We start from the raw sequence: 18972 nt of genomic DNA, 5'->3' as shown, positions 1-18972 counted from the left end.
TACAGCTTCTAATTTAGTTTAAATGTAAAATGGCCATAAATAACAGTTATTTCTCACACAGACAATTAAGTAACCAATATTTATGAAATACCATGTATCACACAGACCTCTAAAGTTTGAGAAAAATCTTATGCTGTTTTGAGGATTTATTACATCCTATATATTTCCCATTACATCCCATATATTACCTAATGAAAGGAAACCTATACGAAAAGAATAATTTCCTTTCTCGTAGTACTTGTTCCAATTTTATCTCCTTTTGTTTCAAACTAGCCCTTCCTTGGCTTTTAGGAACTGGCAGGTACTGCCTTGTATCTTTATTATCTTTATGATGTGTTGAACTCACCCATTAAAAGATAAGTGTAATTCTATGACAAAACACTTCACCTGCCAACAGTTAAGCTTGGACTATAATTGTGAATTGTTTGATTTTGAATCACTACGTGTGCACTGAAGTATTTAGGTTCCCTACATTTTTTTTGCTGCTATGTTTTATAAAATATTTTTTTCACAAACCAATCCTCTTAAAACAGACTAAGGTAATATTGTCAGACAAAAATAATGATAGTAAGCTTCGAAAGGGAAACTAAAAAGAAAGACATCAAAATTCCTGGCAATGACAATATTCATGAGCCACCTGCACAGACAGTGGAATTTGTCTAGATTACTCACCATTGCATTTTTAAACTATTTTCTCCATTTATTTTTTAATACTTGTGGTTCCAGGCAGATTTTGGCTTTGGAATGACAAACCATGATTGCCTTGGATTTTGCTTTCTGTAAAATATTTGAGACAAAAATTCTGCATAGGAACAAAAATTTTTAAAATCATTTTTATTTCATAAACTCATGAACAAATCTCACTTTCCACAGTCTCTCTGTACAGAAATTTCCTGCATTGCAGCCCAGTGGCAAAGAGAGGATGCTGGACTTGCTCCTGCTTGTCCATATATTCACTTCCTTAAAAACAAGGACAGTAAGATTGAGATATGACCAGAGCTAAATATTTGTATATATTTTTCCACACCTAAACTGAAAGGCATTTCGATTAACTTAAAAAAAAAAGCCTTTACTAGGTATTTAATTCAGTGAGCAGCTATGGGTGCTAGGTAATAACAAAAGAATGTTAAAGTTTTGTGATGGATCACTTAAGGACTGAAAAATTAACTTAGAGAAAAATATTGATAATAAAAAGCCCAGTATGAAATCTGCTGATGAAATAGTTACTAAAACCTCATTCTCTTCAAGAGTGTTCAAGGAAATACCAATATTCACTCAATTGCAAAAAACCTAACAGAGAAATAATATTCTGTAATCAGCAGAGGCAGTCCAGAGAGGCTGTTAATTTAACAAAGAAATCAATCAGCTTGGCCAGGAATGATTTGTTCCTGTTCAAGCAGGTCACTTTTTCCATCTTGTACCTGAGAGCTATTTCCACAAGGACACAACTGAGCTTGGTTTTTCCAGGCCCAGAATTCTCCATCCTCTCCTTGCCTTGAAGAAGGAATCCCACCTGTGAGTCTTGCAGCCAGATTCAAACATTCAGGAAGAAGAAGAAATCTCTGCCAGGTGCCAAATATAAAGCAACACAATGGTTGGCAGCATAGTAAACTTGCTTAAATTATATTTTTTCTTTTTTGGATTTTTTCAGCCTTGAGTAAATGGACCTCCCTTGGATTGGAAATGGCAACCAAAACATTGAATAAATCAGCACGCCAATTTTTTAAAGGCATAAAAATAAATTAAAACTTGAAAATTTGGATTCAACAAGTTCATCATGCTTGTAACTAGCAGTGTCAATATACTGAAATGATTCAGGATACTGCTGCTAGTTCGAATTTTTGGTCAATGCTGCTTTCAGTAACGAGTGGTTTTGGCTCAAATTTGAATTTTTGCTCTTCTGAATGGAAGTTGACTTGTGCCACCCCCCAGAACAGAACATCCAATCTTATCTCATGGAGGGCACTTATCCACTGCTACAAATACCACGCTCAAAATCGTGTCATGACCAAAATCACAGTCCATTTCTTCTGTAGTCAGTTCTCTGCCACTGTGGGAGCTTTCCTTACACACTAATCAAAGTGATTTTCCCCCTCTCTCTGGATCAATTTCCTTCCACAATAAAAATCAATTCTCAGTCACTTTGTCTTCCCCAGTCAAAGTCAATTCCCCTCTGACATACATATTCAAATGTCCCCCCCTGCAACAGCAGCACAATCCAACCCACAGCAAGTCTTTATGAATTGATCTGGTTTACCCACAGGCAAACAAAATTAATCCCCACTCACACTCGCAGGATCAATTTCCTCATCCCAGCTTAGCTCTGTTTCCCCTCACTGGCCCTCCCTTCATGACACAGGAATGTTTCTGCCCTGCCTGGTGCCCTTCAGAAGCTCTGCTCTCCTTCTATCACATCCCTTCCAAGGTTTTATTCCAGCTTTTCCCTTTCTTATTCCTTGTTCCAAGCTGGCAGCAATCCCAGAATACACATTCCACTCTTCTCTCCCTTTATTTCACTCCTCTGTCTGGGGTCTCTGACACACAATTCCTTCCCAATTCAGTAGTGATGCAATAAGTTTATTTAAATAGAAGTTGAAACACTTCATTGGCTCAAGGAATTAATTCTGCTTGTACTTTTTATTTTATTTTATTTTTTCATTTGTTTTGCTCAAGGTGCTACTCTTTTCTTGCCTTCTGATCTTTTGAGATTTCAATACACAGTTCTCAGTAACATATCCCAGTTAAATTGTCACAATTCCATGAAGTATCTTCTCTGAACATCTCAGACCCAATCCTTCCCTCTAACCAAGATTTGTGGGATGTCATTTTTCTAAAATGTTTTACAGATGGACTCTGAAGAAAACCCACCCACTCATCATATGTCTCTCATGGAGTTTTTGTCCCTTTTGGTAAATTTTGTCCAGACTTGTCTGATTATATTTTGAGAATAATTGTTTTAGAGCCCAGGAAAAAGGGAAAATGAAAACATAAGCAAATATTCTAAGTAATATCCAACCAAAATTTCATGTCACTCAGTTTTTTGAGTAAGACTTCAGCTGGAGGTAGATAGATAGGATAGGAAAGTAAATGCAGAAAAAAGGAGGCCAATATCCATGTTTTGGTGTAAAACTATTGGATGTTATATTCAGAATATCTAAAATTTAATGGTCTGACAGTGTTCACCTTGAATTTATTTCAATGCATAAAAACATTACACCTGCAACTGCAGTGCTGGCTTGTGTTAGGCTGCTAATGTAATTTCCTTCACAGTTTTTAGACAAAATTATAATTCTGTGATTGGTATCATCATGCTTTAACCTCAATCACTTCTACAATATCAGCCTCCTTGATACATAACTTCAGAAGATTTGGCTTTTTCTAGAAGAATAAACAAAGACCATTTCCCCCCCCCCCCAAAATAAAATCTACGCTATTTCAGGGGAAATCAAATTTATTCATTCACAATTGTCTTTATTTTTTGCCTATACCAGCATTTAAAGTTTGCAGCACTATTTTGTGCGTGCTGTTTGGAATTAATTCCTATTAAAAAAAAAAAAAAAAAAAAAAAAAAAAAAAAAAAAAAGAGTGGGGGAAAGTCGTCATAAGTGCAAACAAGAAAACAAACCAGGGATTTTGCTGGCATGGAGCAAGGCATGGCTGAGTGCTTTCCTGGAAACCCAGGGAGGGCTGCAGTCCCATCCTCTCTGTAAATGCATTAGTACCTATTGTTTTAGCACCAGGTGCACTTGTTTGTCTACAAATTATTTTCCTCCTGAAGGCCAAAGAACAAAAGCCAAAAAACTCCCCTAAATTGGAAAATAACCTCATCCAAGCTCATTTGCAGGAAATCCAACATTCTCAGCTTTATCATTCCAAAACCCATGAAGACAACACAAGGGACAGCTCCATGTGCTTTATGGAGAGAAAAAGAATAATTCATCCTCAAGAAAACTCCAACAGCCTCACTGACAGACTGGGGGAAGAAATATTCAAGTCTAATGACGTCTTTGGTTTCAGTAAGTTTTATCTCATTTAGCAATAAGATAAAAATCTGAATTTTCTTTTATCACTCATTTTATCATAGGTCTTCCTGTACAGCCAGAACAATTAAATTCTCACGTTGAATGACTGGAAATGTGCTCAAAAGGGAAAGTTGCTTGCTTTGGTTTTGCCTTTTCTTTTGTGCTCTCCAAAGACCTGGTTGACAGGCTGCACATCTGGAGAATATTGCTCATGTGGAAAACGTAAAAAAAAAAAAAGATGAGTGGACTCTAAACCAATTAAAAATTTAAAAAATGTGTATAGGGAAAGGTAGGTTCCAAAAATGTCTGATATTTGGGGGTTTTTTGGGTGGAGGAAATAGGGCAGCAGTGAAGCAGTGGAAACTCTCCTGAAGTGCAGCAGCAGCAGAAAGCATGAAATTAAATCAGATAATTAAGCATGTGTGAACTGCTGCTAGCAAGAGGATGAGAATTACTTATCTGTAGATCTGACTCCCCAAATTAATAAGGAGTGCTGGGAAGGGGAATCACCAGTCTTGGTGGTGATGGGATCAGCTCTCCATGGGGGGAGTAGGGGGGAGAGAGGAAATGTTTCTGCTTCTAGAGAGATTTGTCCCTCTACAGCCAGCAGTGGGTGTAGCAGAGGGTGAAAGGAAGAACCTGAGCAGCCAGGTGTGATTCCAAATTTGATACAGAAGGAGAAAATTCTCTTTTCTGCAGCTCCTAAAACGTCACTGCAGAGGAAGGCAGTGCTGTGCCAGCTGGGGAAGGCAAAGGAAGGGCAGCTCCCACTTCTCCTGCAGAGGCCATTTCTATTCAATTTAGGAATTAGCTTCTGATGTGTCATCATCTCTATAATGACACAAAACTAAAGAAAATAAAGAAAATTTAAGGACTCTACATCCTCATTGTGTTTGTGTTTCTGTACAATAATCTGACTCTCAAATATTTAACTTAGATCTACTTCTGACACAAACTCAGCTTTTTTCCTACTTGGGGACTGTAACTGGGGCCAATATGTTATTTTCAACTGTTTTCAGTGCTACTTTTTCCTCTCTTAATATTTGTATTCAGGTATCATTGTTGGTTTGATTTTCCACAGCTCAAAATGTGGACATTTCATATTCCATTCAGCACCTTCTCATGAGATATCAGAAAAGTATTCATAGAAAGCAGTTGTATTTGGTTTTAACATTGTTAGCGTTTCCTCTCATGAGAGATATTAAATAATTTCATGCACAACTGCTCAAAATATTTTTTAAACTTCTGTAAACATAAGATTGCCAAAATCTAACATATGTTATGTGGTATTTAATCCTCCAGAGGAACTGAAGGAACAAAACACTTCTGCTAAAGTAATTAATAAGCACCAATACAGATACCTAGAAGCTGTTCCATCAAAATGAATCATATCCTTCTTGAAGTCACACCCAATATTTAAGCAGTCTAAAAATGAAAATTCAATACACAAGAATACAGGCTAAAACAAGTGCTGAAATCTCATATATCGAGATCAAATCACCAAAGCTGTGCTACCTTCTGCTGCTCCTGAATCAGGAAAAATAGGGAAGTTATTTGTAGAAAATTAATTTTGCCTATGAGAAACCTTGTTTGGCACAGCACATGAATCCTGTAGGGACTGGAGATTAAGGTTAAAGTGCATGTTAATGAATTATTGAAAGTAAATTAAAAACCAGCAGAGTTTCCTAAATCCACTACCATTTGTAAAGGTATTTTCAGTTACTGCTTACAGTCATGACAAATAATTCTTACTTTTTACATTTCTGCAATCTAACATATGTAAAATTCTCTGTAATACTTGGTCAGGATTAAAGTGCTTCACATATTTTGTCCTAATATTTACCAGGCAAAAATAGAAACTCAGCTCATGTGTGGATCTTTTCAATCAACAGAGAATTCCTCAAGTGGAGCAAAAAGTTTGAGCTCCTTCTGTCAGGTCAGTGTTGAAGCTGCTGCCTGTGGCTCCTGGGCAGAGCTGCAGGAAAATGTTCCTTCCAGTTGAAGAAAAGAAATCCTCTCCTTCTCTCAAGGTGTGACAGCACAGAGGAAATAAATTAAAACTCCATGAATAGAAGGAATAATGAGAGGCAGAATCCCAATCAATGAGGTATTTCATTGGATTGCCATTGCTAGTTCTGAAATTGGAGCTGCTCCATGGTTTTACACTGCATTAAATGAACACTTAAAGTAAATAAAAATCAGCATCTGAGCCTGCATTAACACCATGGGCTCCTCCACAGGTGATGTCACTGGGCTATAAATTCATCATTTTTCTCTTAATATTTCATGCTTCATTGGTTTTTTTTACTATTTATCATATGAGAGTTTTACACCTAAAACCTAGCTTATACATCTTAATATTTGTGTTTTTATAATAATTTCAATGAAATTTTTTGACTGGTGTGGATTTTTTTTCTGCTTTTCACTTTAAAGTAATCTTTCCAGTAATGAAATTTCTTTATTGAAATTATAATTCAAAATAATAATTTAAAATTTGATTCTTAGTTTTGATTTTGATAATTCTCTTAGTACTGAATAAAGAAGTCTGCATGGTTTAAGATGTTATTAATAAATGTAAATCCTCAGTAAAATCAGAGAAGAAAGAAAAGAAAAAGCCTGTGTTTCTTCATCTTCACATGCTAAGGAATGGAAAGTTACAGCTTTCAATGTCCTGGCCGATTTTCATGTAAAGGCATTTTCAGAGCAATCGTGGTTTTTGTGGTTGAGTTACAATAAGTTTCATTCAGTTGTCATTATCTGAATGACAGAAGTGACACGGAAATTGAAATTTCTTTTCCCTTCACAGAAGGTTCCTCCAATTCCATATTGAAAAAAACGAGTTGAAAACCAAAACTGTCACTGCCTTTTCCACGTGGGCTTCTGCTGGGCCAACACACCTTTGCAAAATGATTAATTAATTAATTTACACTAATGATGGAACCACTCCATTCTTACACAGCTCTCCCTGCTCTGCACAGATCCATTCCCAAGGATCAAAGCCAACATTCCTGGAGCTTCTCTGGGTGCTCCAGGGCACAATTTACCTCTCTCAATAGAGACATGGAGCATTTCTTTATTTTCATTCCTGCATTGAGAGGCTCTGCAGTGCCTTTACCACAAAGCAGAATAAAGTGGCCATGAAATTTGGGCTCATCAGTGGATGAGGTGTCATTAGCCTAAAATTCCTGTGATTAAACAGGCTGAGACAAGAGCAAGCTTAATTACACTGGTGGAGGAGTTTAAGGATCACATTAGAAAACAGAAGAGGGAAACCCCACAATGTTCAACTCTTTATGTAACAGAATGTTTATAAAATATGTATTTAGCAGATATATTTTCTGCAGGCTCTGCAAAGTATGGTTTTGCAGGTTTTAGAGACCAAAATACAGATTTCTATGGGAAAAACAAAGGCAGGAACTGCCTACTTGGGTCCTTTAAACTACACCACAAATTTACTGTTTCCCCAAATAAAATACACTTTATGGATAGTTTTGGGTCTTTGTTAGGGTTTAGGTTTTGTTGCTGTTGTTTCTGTGTTTTTTGGTTGGTTTGTGTTTTGGTTTGTTTGTTTTGGTTTGGTTTCTCTTTTGTTTTGTTTTATTTTTTGTGGTTTTTTGGTTGGCTAGTTGGGGTTTTTTACCCCTTTGGAAACAGCCCAGCCTTTCCCCCAATATCAAGACTTTTGGATGCACTCATGAGCTTCAGTTTGACTAATAATAGAGATCTCAAAGATAGACAATTCAGAAAATATGAAAATAGCCACGTAGTGGGCATGAATGGCTTCAATCTGATGAGGACAGGGTTAAATGGGATACTGGGAAGGATGGGATGACTTTGAGGTCCCTTCCAACCCAAACCATGCTGGGATTCTGTGAAAATCAGCCTGAGAGGAAATCACTGACCTCACAGAAGGAAAGATTGAAAGTTTGACATTTTCTCTTTCAATAAACTGTATATTTTAGCAGTTCTTAGGCATTTTTGGAGACAGATTCACCATTTTGTGGGTTGGTGGGTAAAGGAGAAGTGCTGGGCTTGGGGGAAACTCTGGTTCCAGGTCTCCTGAATGTAGGAACACATTGCAATAAATGAGGCTCCCTTGTTCCACAAGGTGTCTTTCCAGGTTTTCACCCCACAGCAATTGTTTGTCACAAAGCTGAAATACTTAAAAATCAGGTTCTGAAAGAGGCTGCACTGAGAACTTCACATTTTTCACAGCTCAGCAAACACTGTCATGGAAAAGCTCTGTTAACGTGGGTCACATACTTGTGCTGAAAATGACATTTAACTGCAGACACTCACACACCAAGTCAGAGATGCAAAAAATTCCAAATATTTTTCCACAAAAATCCAGAACGACAAAATATTATCTGTTAGCACAAAGCAGAATAAAAATAAAATAATAATAATAAAAAAGAATAAAAAAGACTCTCTTTTTGAAGGTATTTAAGCTCAGTAACTGTTTAAAAGAGCATTTTCCCCTCCCTGCTTTTAAGAACCCAAAATTTATTGCAGCCTAGTAGGAGTCTTCAAGGTCAAAGGGTAGATAGTCTGCTTGCTGCAATATAACCTGACATGATAAATCATGTACAGGCAGCCAGCAGTGCTGCTATCATGAATTTGTAGGAGAATAGAAAATGATTTTTACAAAATATTCATTAAACTATATGGCAATTTTCATTTTTTATGTGTTCTGTTTTACAGCTTTGTTTTTCCTTCCCAATAAACAATCTTTACAAAAAGCCCCTTCTCTTTCTTATCTATCCTTCAACAAACATTATGTCACAGAGCAAAGGCTGCTAATGGAATCGTTTCAGAGGCTTTCTTTGGGACTATACCATAGAAAAAGCATTTTTCAGAAAGTACTTAAAGAAAAAACGACACATTCAGGATGTTTTGTTTGTTTTGTTATGAAAAAAACACGTGTAGAACATTCCTGAGGATGATGGCAGAGGAACAGAGCCCTCAGCAACACTTTAATCTGCTGCTCAGCTCTGTTTGTATTTCACCTGAAGGGAGAAATAATTGACAAAAAAAGTTACTGAATTTGTGTTGTGCTAAACCCTGCAAGCATGCCAGGCCAGTTGAAAGCTGTAAAACCCACAGATCTCACAGAGCCATGAAATGGAAACTCCTGAAAAAGATGTTTTCCAGGACACAGGAGAAGATCCTAAAGCAGCAGGGTGGGAGTGGGAGGCAATTTCACAGCATGGAAAGTCTTTGGACTTTCAATTCGAGTCCTTATGGGCAATGTAGGTTAATAAATTGCAATAAATATGAATGAAAGCATGAAAAATACCCAGAATCCAGTGCATTATTGAAAACAAAGCAGCTCAGGATCTCTTTAATTTCGAACAGGATGGGATACAAAAAAGCAGGGTGAATTCCACTAAAAATACAAGATTTTACTTGTACTGCCAGAAACGGCTTTTCAGGTGCTCTGGAAGAAATGGTGGGGTTTTATTCCCTCTTCTTACATACATCACACAGTTATGCCTGGGAGCAGCTGAATCTAATCCATTGCTATGTGAGAGGAAATTTATTATTATTATTATTATTATTATTATTATTATATTTTATTTATTACCATCATCTTCTTCTTCTTTTAGGACCTTAAGATTCATAGTTTAAGTTCTTTCTTAGCTTTTCAGAAAGAACTGAATTTTATTTCCCTGTCCTTATTTTCCAACATCCATAGCTCCCCTGTCTGACACTCTTTAATTTGTTTTCAGTGTCATTTGCAAAAAATGAAGAGCTGTAAATCTTTCATTAATTCAGGACCACTGAGGATATTCACACTGGCCTATATTTACCTATAAAACACAAAAGTGTTTGAACTACTCCAAAGTTGTTAATTTAAACAACCATATACAAATATGTTAAATATAATATTTAATTTCTCAATAAACTATTACACAAAATCATTGATTCATACACAGATAACAATAAAACATAAAAGCCGACCTTCAATCTAGAAAATATTTGCCATTTCTATTTGAATTATCACTGGCAGTATCAACATTAAAAAGGGAGAATTTTGACTTTGATTTTACTTTTTTTTGGTCCCCTTTATTTTTGGGATGGCAGGAGTGAAGTCTTTATTAGCCAAGGGTGCCCAGTTTTTACCTTATTGCCTCTATAACAAACTCAGAGCCACACAGGGTCTGCATTTCACATTGCAGCATCAAATCCCCAACTGGGGACACCACGTGGCTGATGCCAAAAACTCTCATTTTTACCCAGGAAACCCAGTAGTGGCACTTATTAACTGAGCAACTATTTCCACTTTTTTTTTTTTACATGGGGAAGCTTGAAAGCAGCAGCCCAGTGAGGGATGTATAAATGGAAATTAGATGCTGCTTTTTTTTTTGCCCAGAAAGCAAACAACTATCAGCCCCATCAAATGTTTGCTTTTCCTTTTCTTTTTAATTCCTTGGAACAAAAAAGGCCAGCTGGCATTCCTTCCATTTCTATTATTTTCTCAAGATTCAGAGTGAGCCAAACTCACAATGTCCATAAATCTGGAGGGCAGTGTCCAACAGATAAATCTCCCAGAGCTGATGATCAGCATTTAGCTTTTGAGAAGAAACCCTGCTCACATTGCACCCACTGTTCAATTCTAAATGCATCACATGAAAATGGAAAGCTCCTCTCAGCCCTGCTGTTATTCTTCATTCCACCTGCTCTCTCTGGGTCTGATCACCCTCTTTATCATCACTGTGGGCTCCCATTTACAACTTTTGTGTCCAGCGAACCCGGAGGAGCTCAACCAACTCACCTGACCCACTGAACAGATGCCTGTGCTGTAACCAGGGGCTGACTGAGCTTTTTAAATACTGGTTTGAGTCACTAAACACAGAACTCTGCAGCAATTTCAAGCTGAGACACTCCAGGCCAGATTTATTCCTCATAAAAATAGGTAAAATCCTTCTTCAAAGACTGGATCCTCCAAGGACTGAAGGAATTTTCTATTCCCTCCCCTGAAAGAGTTGGTATTAAAGTTATTCTGAGTCACAGAGGTGTCAAATCCCAGCACTTTTCATTCCCACCAAAATGTGGAAGTTTTGGAATTTATGATGGGAACATCCATGAAAGATCTGCAGCTGAGATCACCACAGGCCTCTGCAGACTTCGAGGAAGATATTCTTGTATTTGGACTAGAAAAGGGTTAGGAAATTATGCTTTTAGTCACAAGTGCAGACCAAAAGTTCATCCTGATACCACAGGACTCCACAAACACCAAGCCAGCTTTGTTGAAGGTCTGTAGAATCACTGCAGCTGCCCTGGAGTGCAGCGTGGATAATTCATTTTGCTATGAGAGAAATCCACCAACCATTTACAAATTAAACCCCTCAAAAAGAAGAATAATATTAATACAGAATTTCCCAAAACTAGAGCTCTGTATGTAAAAATTGAAATAGATCTCAACTCACACCCAACCAAAGATTTACAGGAGGAATTTGGATTTGCATTCCTTCACTTGAAGTAATTACAAGCAAATCTGGAAAATGTTATCTTAATATAAAAATGCATTGCTGCAATTTTCAGCTTCAAAATCTTTTTTTGGTAAATTATTGACCAAATCAGTACTTCAGTAACTATTTTCCAAAGAAGTAATTTGGTTTACAGAGTGACCACAGTATGTGGATTGTAAATATTAAGAGTCTTTGTTCAAAGTAGCACAAATTCTGAAGAAAAAGAGCTTTGTTGGCCATTACTGCAAAATTCAGTTTTACAGTTAAACCTGTGCCTGTTCACCTGGGAAGCATTTTAATACAGGAGCATTTTAAATGTTAACACCTCCATAATAGCCAACAGAATGTGCCTAATAAAGGCTGATTTACACAGTATTTGATTAAACTGTATCTCCATCTGCAGAAGGTAAATGGATTCCTAAATTACACGGGATAATTACAGCCCACAAACCTTGCAGACCTCTTGCATCAGTTCCTGTGCAATGAGTGGGGTGGCAGCTCCTGAGCTGGGTAGGGAATGCTGCCACTTTTAATTCTGGGGAATTAAATCCAGGCAATCATCATCCCAAAATTTCCCTCCTCCCAGAGGCACCAGCAGGAACTCAGCAAGAGCCTCTGTGCAGAGACAATCCCTGTTAAAATCAGCCCTGACCCTCCTGGAAAAGGAAACCAGAAAAATTCGTAACTGAAGAACAAAATAGTTTGTAGTTTTGGGGGTTTTTTTTGTTCTTGTTGTGATTTTTTTTTAAATTTTTTTTTCTCTCCCCGTTAAATGGCTACTGAGCAGCCCAAATGCTTCACTAAAGCTGAGCTGAAATTTCAGCTGGCAAATATTTTGAACACAAACAAGGTTATTTAAAGTTATTTCACCTAAACTTCAAGGAAAGTTTAGCAGATAGAAGAGTAATTATGGATGATTAGATAATGACTGAATTATTGAATAATTATTGGATAATTATTGAAAAATGCAAGCTTATTTAAAATGGTCACAGCATCCTAAACTCAATATTTCTGTATTAATGATCTACAGAAACTTATTTTCAGACGGTCTCAGACTAAGATACAGAATTTTTTTGATATCAGAGTTTTCAACTGCAGTGAAAACAAAGAAGGTAGGAAGAGATTTGAGGACTTTTGAGTCCAATCTGCATGCTAGAGTCATTCTTCTAGAAAATACAAAGTGAGAAAAAAAGGGGCTGTAAAATGTTTTCTTTTTTGATAATGGGAGAAAATTGTCCAGATTCCAATTTTGTTGTTGACTTTGCTGATAAGAAATCAATTAATGAAACCTTTGATGATAATTAATGTAACAGCAAAAAAAGTGATTTATTGTCTTTTAATTTAATGCCAAATTTTACCCTTTTTGCTGGTAATTTATAAAAAAGTCTGCTTTCCTTGAAAAGTCCCTAGGCAATAGTTTTAAAGTCTAAAGAAAGCAGAGAGAGTCAAAGGAAAAAATTTGGCAGGACACTAATATATATTTTTTAAAAAAATTAAGATGTTTAAGCCAAAAGAACCTGACAATAAATATCTATCAAATCCTTATTAATTTTCAAATTGCACTGTGGGAAAACTGAGGGTGTTGCCTGACTCCACAGCTGCTACAACTCTACCACCAACTTTGGAATATTTGTTTCTATATCACCTCTGAAACACTCTGGGTATTATTCCTGAAGATTTCTGGTACGTAGGTAAAAAATATGAGGAACTTGAGAAATGAGGAATGAGTTGGAAATTTGTCAGTTTGTGTCAAGGATGCAGAATAACTGAATTCCTCTGTAATGTTATACTCACTCGAGAATTAGTGAATAAGTAACACAGAACAAAAATTAACAAAGCAAAATGTAATTTGGTATATAAGAGTTTAAAACTCTTTTTACTTCCTCCTAGCCCGGTATTCCAGGAATATTATTTTTATATTATTTATATTATTTACATTATTAATATTATTATATTTAATATTTATTATATTATATTTTTGAGGAATCCAACAGCCATGAAACAAAGAGAAAACAAAACTCGGATTCCATCAGATTTTAGACTGGAATAGATAATTTTTATTCCCTAGAACTGGATAAAGTGTGTTCTGAAGATGGTAATTGAAATTAAGGTTTGATGTAACCTCCAGTGTGATCCTGGGCCTGTCTCTCAGCTGAGCTGCTGCTGAAGGGAATCCCTGAGGTTTAGAGGAAAATGTGACTCAATGGACAATCAAAGCTGCCTGAGAATCTTCATTACACACATTTTCCCCCAAAATTTCATTAATTTGAAACGTGATGCTATTACCTAATAGCTTTAATAGGGTGCATATTATTTAATAAAAAGCCCTGAGAGTTACTAGGACAACTGCAGCACAATACAATTGTTTTTCTAACACTGAGGCCCATTAAAGGAGAAACACAATGCTCAGGTCACATATGTGCTATTGGAAACTTTGGATTTTGCTCTGGCAGATGGGGTGGCTGAATTACAATAGAATCAGTTCCGTGGGAGGGAAACTGCAATTCCTTCTTCAGACTGTGTTTTGTTTGTCACAGTAATTGATGCTGGGACTTTGGACAACAAACAATCCCTTAGCCTGGAGAATTTTTTTGGGCTGTGCTGGACACGGTGCTGTGCAATGTCAGACTGTGATCACAGGAACATTTCACTCAGCTCTGAATTCCTCCTCCAAATAGAAACTATTCATTTCAAATGTACCTAACCTTCATACACTATTGTGCTATTTAAAAAGTTCTTTTAATGGCAAGCATTCAACAGCCCCACCCTCTCTGAGAGCTCAGTGGATATTCCAACTTTCCTCTAAACTCAGATTTATAAACTGCTGCTGATCACATAAACCAACGTGCTCTAGGAGGGAAACACCCAATTCAGCACCTCTGAAAGCTCTGAGTGCAGAACATTGACTCTTAGATGATGGCCTGATGTGCTTCATTCCAATACCAAATTGTTTCATTAAAAACCAGCAAGTTTTAAAGAACAGGCATCAGAGGGTGATGGAGCAAACAAGAATTAAGTCACTGTTAACTCTGTATGTATTGAACCCTTAAATTTACTTCTCAATTCAAATATAATTACCAGCACGTATTCAAGCCAAGAGAGTCAGGGACATGAGGATGTCCTTTGCTAATGCCAACACAGATTACAGAAAACTGCTGTGAAAATTCAGTCACAGGGCTGAAAAAGGGCCCAAGGACACAATGGTTTTCCAAGAGATGTGAAAAATCTGGTGGCTGGTCAGACCTAGCTCAGAAAAAGCAAAGCACAGACACACAGAACTAGGAAAACCAGGCTGGAAAATGTTCCATTAATCTGGATATATTAGTTTTACCAAAATAATAGAAAAAAGAAAAAATCCAAAGACAGAATTGCAGCCTTGTCCATTCTAATCAAAATTACTCTTTTCTTTTGAAGGTGTTTAAATTGCTTTAAAGTTCTTAATTTTTGAAGTTTGAAACCAGTACTTGCACTATTTTCTTTATGACACTAGGAATAAAGGCAAGCAGCTTCCTGCTCTGATGAGTGCTATATTGCAAAATTTACTTTTTTGTGCAGTCTACACTTCTTGCAAGCTATTTTAGTAAGAGTGACAAAGGTGATCAAATAGATTATTAAGCTAAGCAACTATGAAAGACCAGCTTTTCTTTGTACTAAAATCAACAGCAAGTTATTTTATCAGATCATAAATACAGGTAGACACAATGAAAATTGGAAAGACAAGATTATCAATGGTAAATGAAAATATTCTAATGCAATAAAATCTGAAAATCCGGTGATAACACAGAGAAAAATGAATGCTCTAACTCTGAAACAGCTGAAAGGAAAAGGAATTCTCCCAGATGATTCAGCAGGGATTTAGGATCTCAAGGCTTTCCCCATTGTCTGAGCTAAACTTTTAAATGTAAGAGCACAGGAATTAAAATTTAGGTGTGAAAATTGTAATTCTGTATCAAATCCTGGGCTACTCATTCATTAAATAGTGTGCAGATGTTGCATCTCCAAGATCTCTGTTGCCTTGATCACACATGTATTCGAAATTTTCTGGTTTTACAGAATTTGGGCATCCACCAGGATTTCCCATTTAATATGAAAGAAAAAGCGCCTTTCAGACCTGAAAATGAAATCATAAAAAAGAAAATAAAAATCATAAAATCATAAAAAGAAAATAAAAATCATAAAAATAAAATGCAGCTTTGAGTTTCCAACAGCGATATTCTAAACCCCAGATTTTCACCCAGAGTTGGAGCCTGTCCCTACAAGAGGAGAAGTTCCAAGAGGACCTTGGGGTCCCCTGCAGCAGCAGGGGCTGACAGACAATGTCACCGAGGGGGTGACACCTCACAATAAGTCTGAATAACTCAATCTGAAAGTTGAGCTAACAGACTTTTGGACAGTAGTAAATCACTGTCAAACAATGAGAGACACGTTGATGGTTATAACTCTTTTCTCTGTTGACACATCAATCTGTCTGTCATTCAGTGCAGAACAGAATCCATTACATTAATATGTTTCCACAGGCAAATTGAGAAATTGTGATTTTAATCTAATCAGGGCGGTTATTTTGGCAAATAGCAATTTTAGCTTGTTTAAAGTTCTTCTTATAATAAATGAAATTTCAGTTGGAGAAATGAAACATTTAGAGCTGAAAACAACTAAATATTAGTGCAGCTAAATTACTTTTAATTTTTTTTTTGTGATAATGCTTCTGGAGAAGATAATACTGTAAAAAACAGCAATGAAGATGCTACATGTTATCTTCCTCTAAACTAGAATATTTTAATTCATGGAGATAGAGATGCACCAGATATTTCAGGTACATTAAAAATTCACAGAAGTTTTTCCCTGCTCCTTCCCCAGGCAGCATTAGCTGATACACATGGGTTCAGTCAGAACATTCCAATGCTCCATCAAATAAATAAATAACCTCTCAAAAAGGCACAGTTGTCTCAAATCCATGGCATTGCCCCTGCAGGCCCAGATGGAGCTGGAAATCATGGAAGGCTGAGAGCCTGAACTCATTTCTAGCACCAAACACCACAGATTTTGCATAGAAACTCTGCTTTTTTGGAGTTCACACCTGCATTTCTGGAGGAATTGGATTCAGCCAACCAGCAGAACTTGTGATGAATCTGAGCTAGACCTGTGAGAATTCAAGCTTTTGCCTCTCAGAAAAGAGTGAAATGTTTCACAATATTTCACGTTTAAAGTGAGGGTTTCCTCTGGTACCAAATCAAATCTAAACCAACTGGCTGAGGTTCATTTTTCCTCTGAAGTTTTATTCATGGTCTTTATATTTTCATCCCAATACTGCTCTCTGAAGATCATTTTAGGGCCAGTCGAGAGTAACTCATTTCCTTTGTGGTCCAGGATTACAAAAATATTCTTCTCTAATTCAGTCCACATGGCTAGAGCTTGAATGAGACTGATAGAATTTTTTTCCCAGCTTTTTGAATATTTTCATTAATGTCAAGGAAAAACATGAACATTCAGAAATTAGCAAGAGCATCCTGTGCTAGAAGAGCCAAATAAAATATTTTTTTTTCAACAGATTGGATCACACAGGTAACCTTTGCCATTCCTCTCTATTTTACATGAGTCAAGGGAACAACAATATTAAATTATACAATGCCAGGTATGTAGAAATGATAATTTTCTGGTGATCGAATTCTTCAGGCAGCTTCTCTGAAAGTTTGTCTGTCTTAAAGAAAACAAATCATGTTTCTCTGTATGTCAACTTTGTGTTGACCCCTGTGTTCACATTTTTATACACTTGTGGAACTGTGGTGAAAATATCTGGTAAATGCTTATAGAATAAAAAAAACCCAAAAATATGACTTGTTTATTAGTGATTATGAAAATTGTCTTGATATCATAAAGCTCATGAAATCAGGACAGTTGCTTCTGAGTTTTAGCAGATGGAATCATGTAAACTCCAAGGCTCAAACAGGACAAAGAATTTCAATTTGTCCATAGCCCATGGTCTGTAACTCCTTTACCTCCACATATACTTTTATCTTTTAAAGACAAACTATTACTTTGTACTGTATTTGATATTATTACCTTGCACTGTTCCCTGTTGTGTACATTTGGCCTTGTACCAGGTGTATTTCAGATGACAACTCAGTACAAAATCTTGACATTGATGTTCAGGCACTATTCCTTCCACGGTAGGAAGTATAAGAATACTTAAGAATAAGTATAAGAATACTTATTTTTTTCCTCTTTTAACCTGGAGGTGACCTGCCACTGGAATGCAGTTTTCTCTTTCATCATTTTTACTCTGTAAAAACACTAATAGCACCATGTCATGCAACACTGAGAAAAACCCCAAACAAACAAAAAAACCCCTCACAGACCTGTAATCCCATTGTTACTTGGATAATAAAGAGAGGGAATTTCCCTTTATGGCTCAGGGGTGGACACAAACATGACAAATAATGAAAAAAATGCAAGGAAATCCAGCAGGATCTTTGGGACAAGTGACAGAGGCATGGGGGTGAGCACAGCCCTCCTGCCACACTGCTGCTGAAATTTTTCTGCCAACACTCACTTTGGACAAGAAGTGGAGCAGAAAGTTTTAAGGACTCTTAAAATTGCTTCAGGCCATCCTTGAAGTATTTTAAAAATTTGTGACAACGGTTGGAGCTGGCCAGGTAAGCTGAATTATTGTTATTTCACTGCAGTGGTGCTGTCAAACAGAAACGTTCAGTGAGTGAGGGCTGGTTCCAGCTGGGAATTCATGGGAGCACAGCCAGCCAGGGGCATTTAGGGAAACACCACGGCCCCAATAATCCACAGGGCAGGACAGGAGCTCAGCTCACAGCAGCTGCTCCTTGAGGAGCCCTGAGGAGTCAACCCTGAGAGCTTCCATGGCACACATGTCCTGGAGGATGCTCGGATTTCAGTCCCTGGATGTTTGGTCTCTGGATTTTGGTCCCTGGATCTTTGTTCTCTGGGTTTTGGTCCTTGGATATTTCCTGGATTTTGGTCCCTAGATGTTCTCTGGAATTCAGTCTCTAGATGTTTGTTCTCTAGATTTCTGTCCCTGGATGTTCTCTGGGTTTTGGTCCCTGGATCTTTGCTCTCTGGATTTTGGTCACTGGTTGTTCTCTGAATGTTTGTTCTCTGGATTTTGGTCCCTGGATCTTTGTTTTCTGGATTTTGGTCCCTAGATGCTCTAGATTTCAGTCCCTGGATGTTCCCTGGATTTTGGTCCCTGGATGTTCTCTCAGTTTTGGTCCCTGGGTTTTGGTCCCTGATGTTCTCTGGGAGGGATGCTAGAGGGAAACAAGGACTGCCCTTCAAAGGGAACTACCAAAATCCACTGACAGTGACCCACTGAGCTCAGCTGCCATGTAATTCCATGTAATTCCATGTAATTCCATGTAATTCCATGTAATTCCAGAAATTCCCAGCTTTGTTAGCATGGCTAAAACATTTAGAGTGGTTAGAGTGAGCAGAAATATGACTCCATAAAA

At 37.1% G+C, this 18972-nt stretch overlaps 1 protein-coding gene across 22 annotated transcripts in view; it reads right to left on the bottom strand.

Moving 5' to 3' along the window:
- Positions 1 to 18972, bottom strand: part of LOC148222140 (uncharacterized) — a 130101-nt gene that overhangs the window by 29060 nt on the left and 82069 nt on the right. For 3 of the 22 annotated variants that reach the window (XR_015806681.1, XR_015806685.1, XR_015806687.1), the window contains one exon: positions 673 to 777. The exons of 18 other annotated variants lie outside the window; for them this stretch is intronic. The gene's annotated coding sequence lies outside the window, so the exon portion shown is untranslated. Of the gene's footprint in view, positions 1 to 672; positions 778 to 17554; positions 17667 to 18972 lie in introns of those variants that run through there. One more of the 22 variants, XR_015806690.1, reaches the window with a different exon arrangement.

Source organism: Sturnus vulgaris, chromosome 14 (genome assembly GCF_052056855.1).
Source record: "Sturnus vulgaris isolate bStuVul1 chromosome 14, bStuVul1.hap1, whole genome shotgun sequence".
Taxonomy (NCBI): Eukaryota; Metazoa; Chordata; class Aves; order Passeriformes; family Sturnidae; genus Sturnus; species Sturnus vulgaris.
Note: the sequence above shows the minus strand (reverse complement) of the source record. Positions and strands in the feature narration are given on the sequence as shown.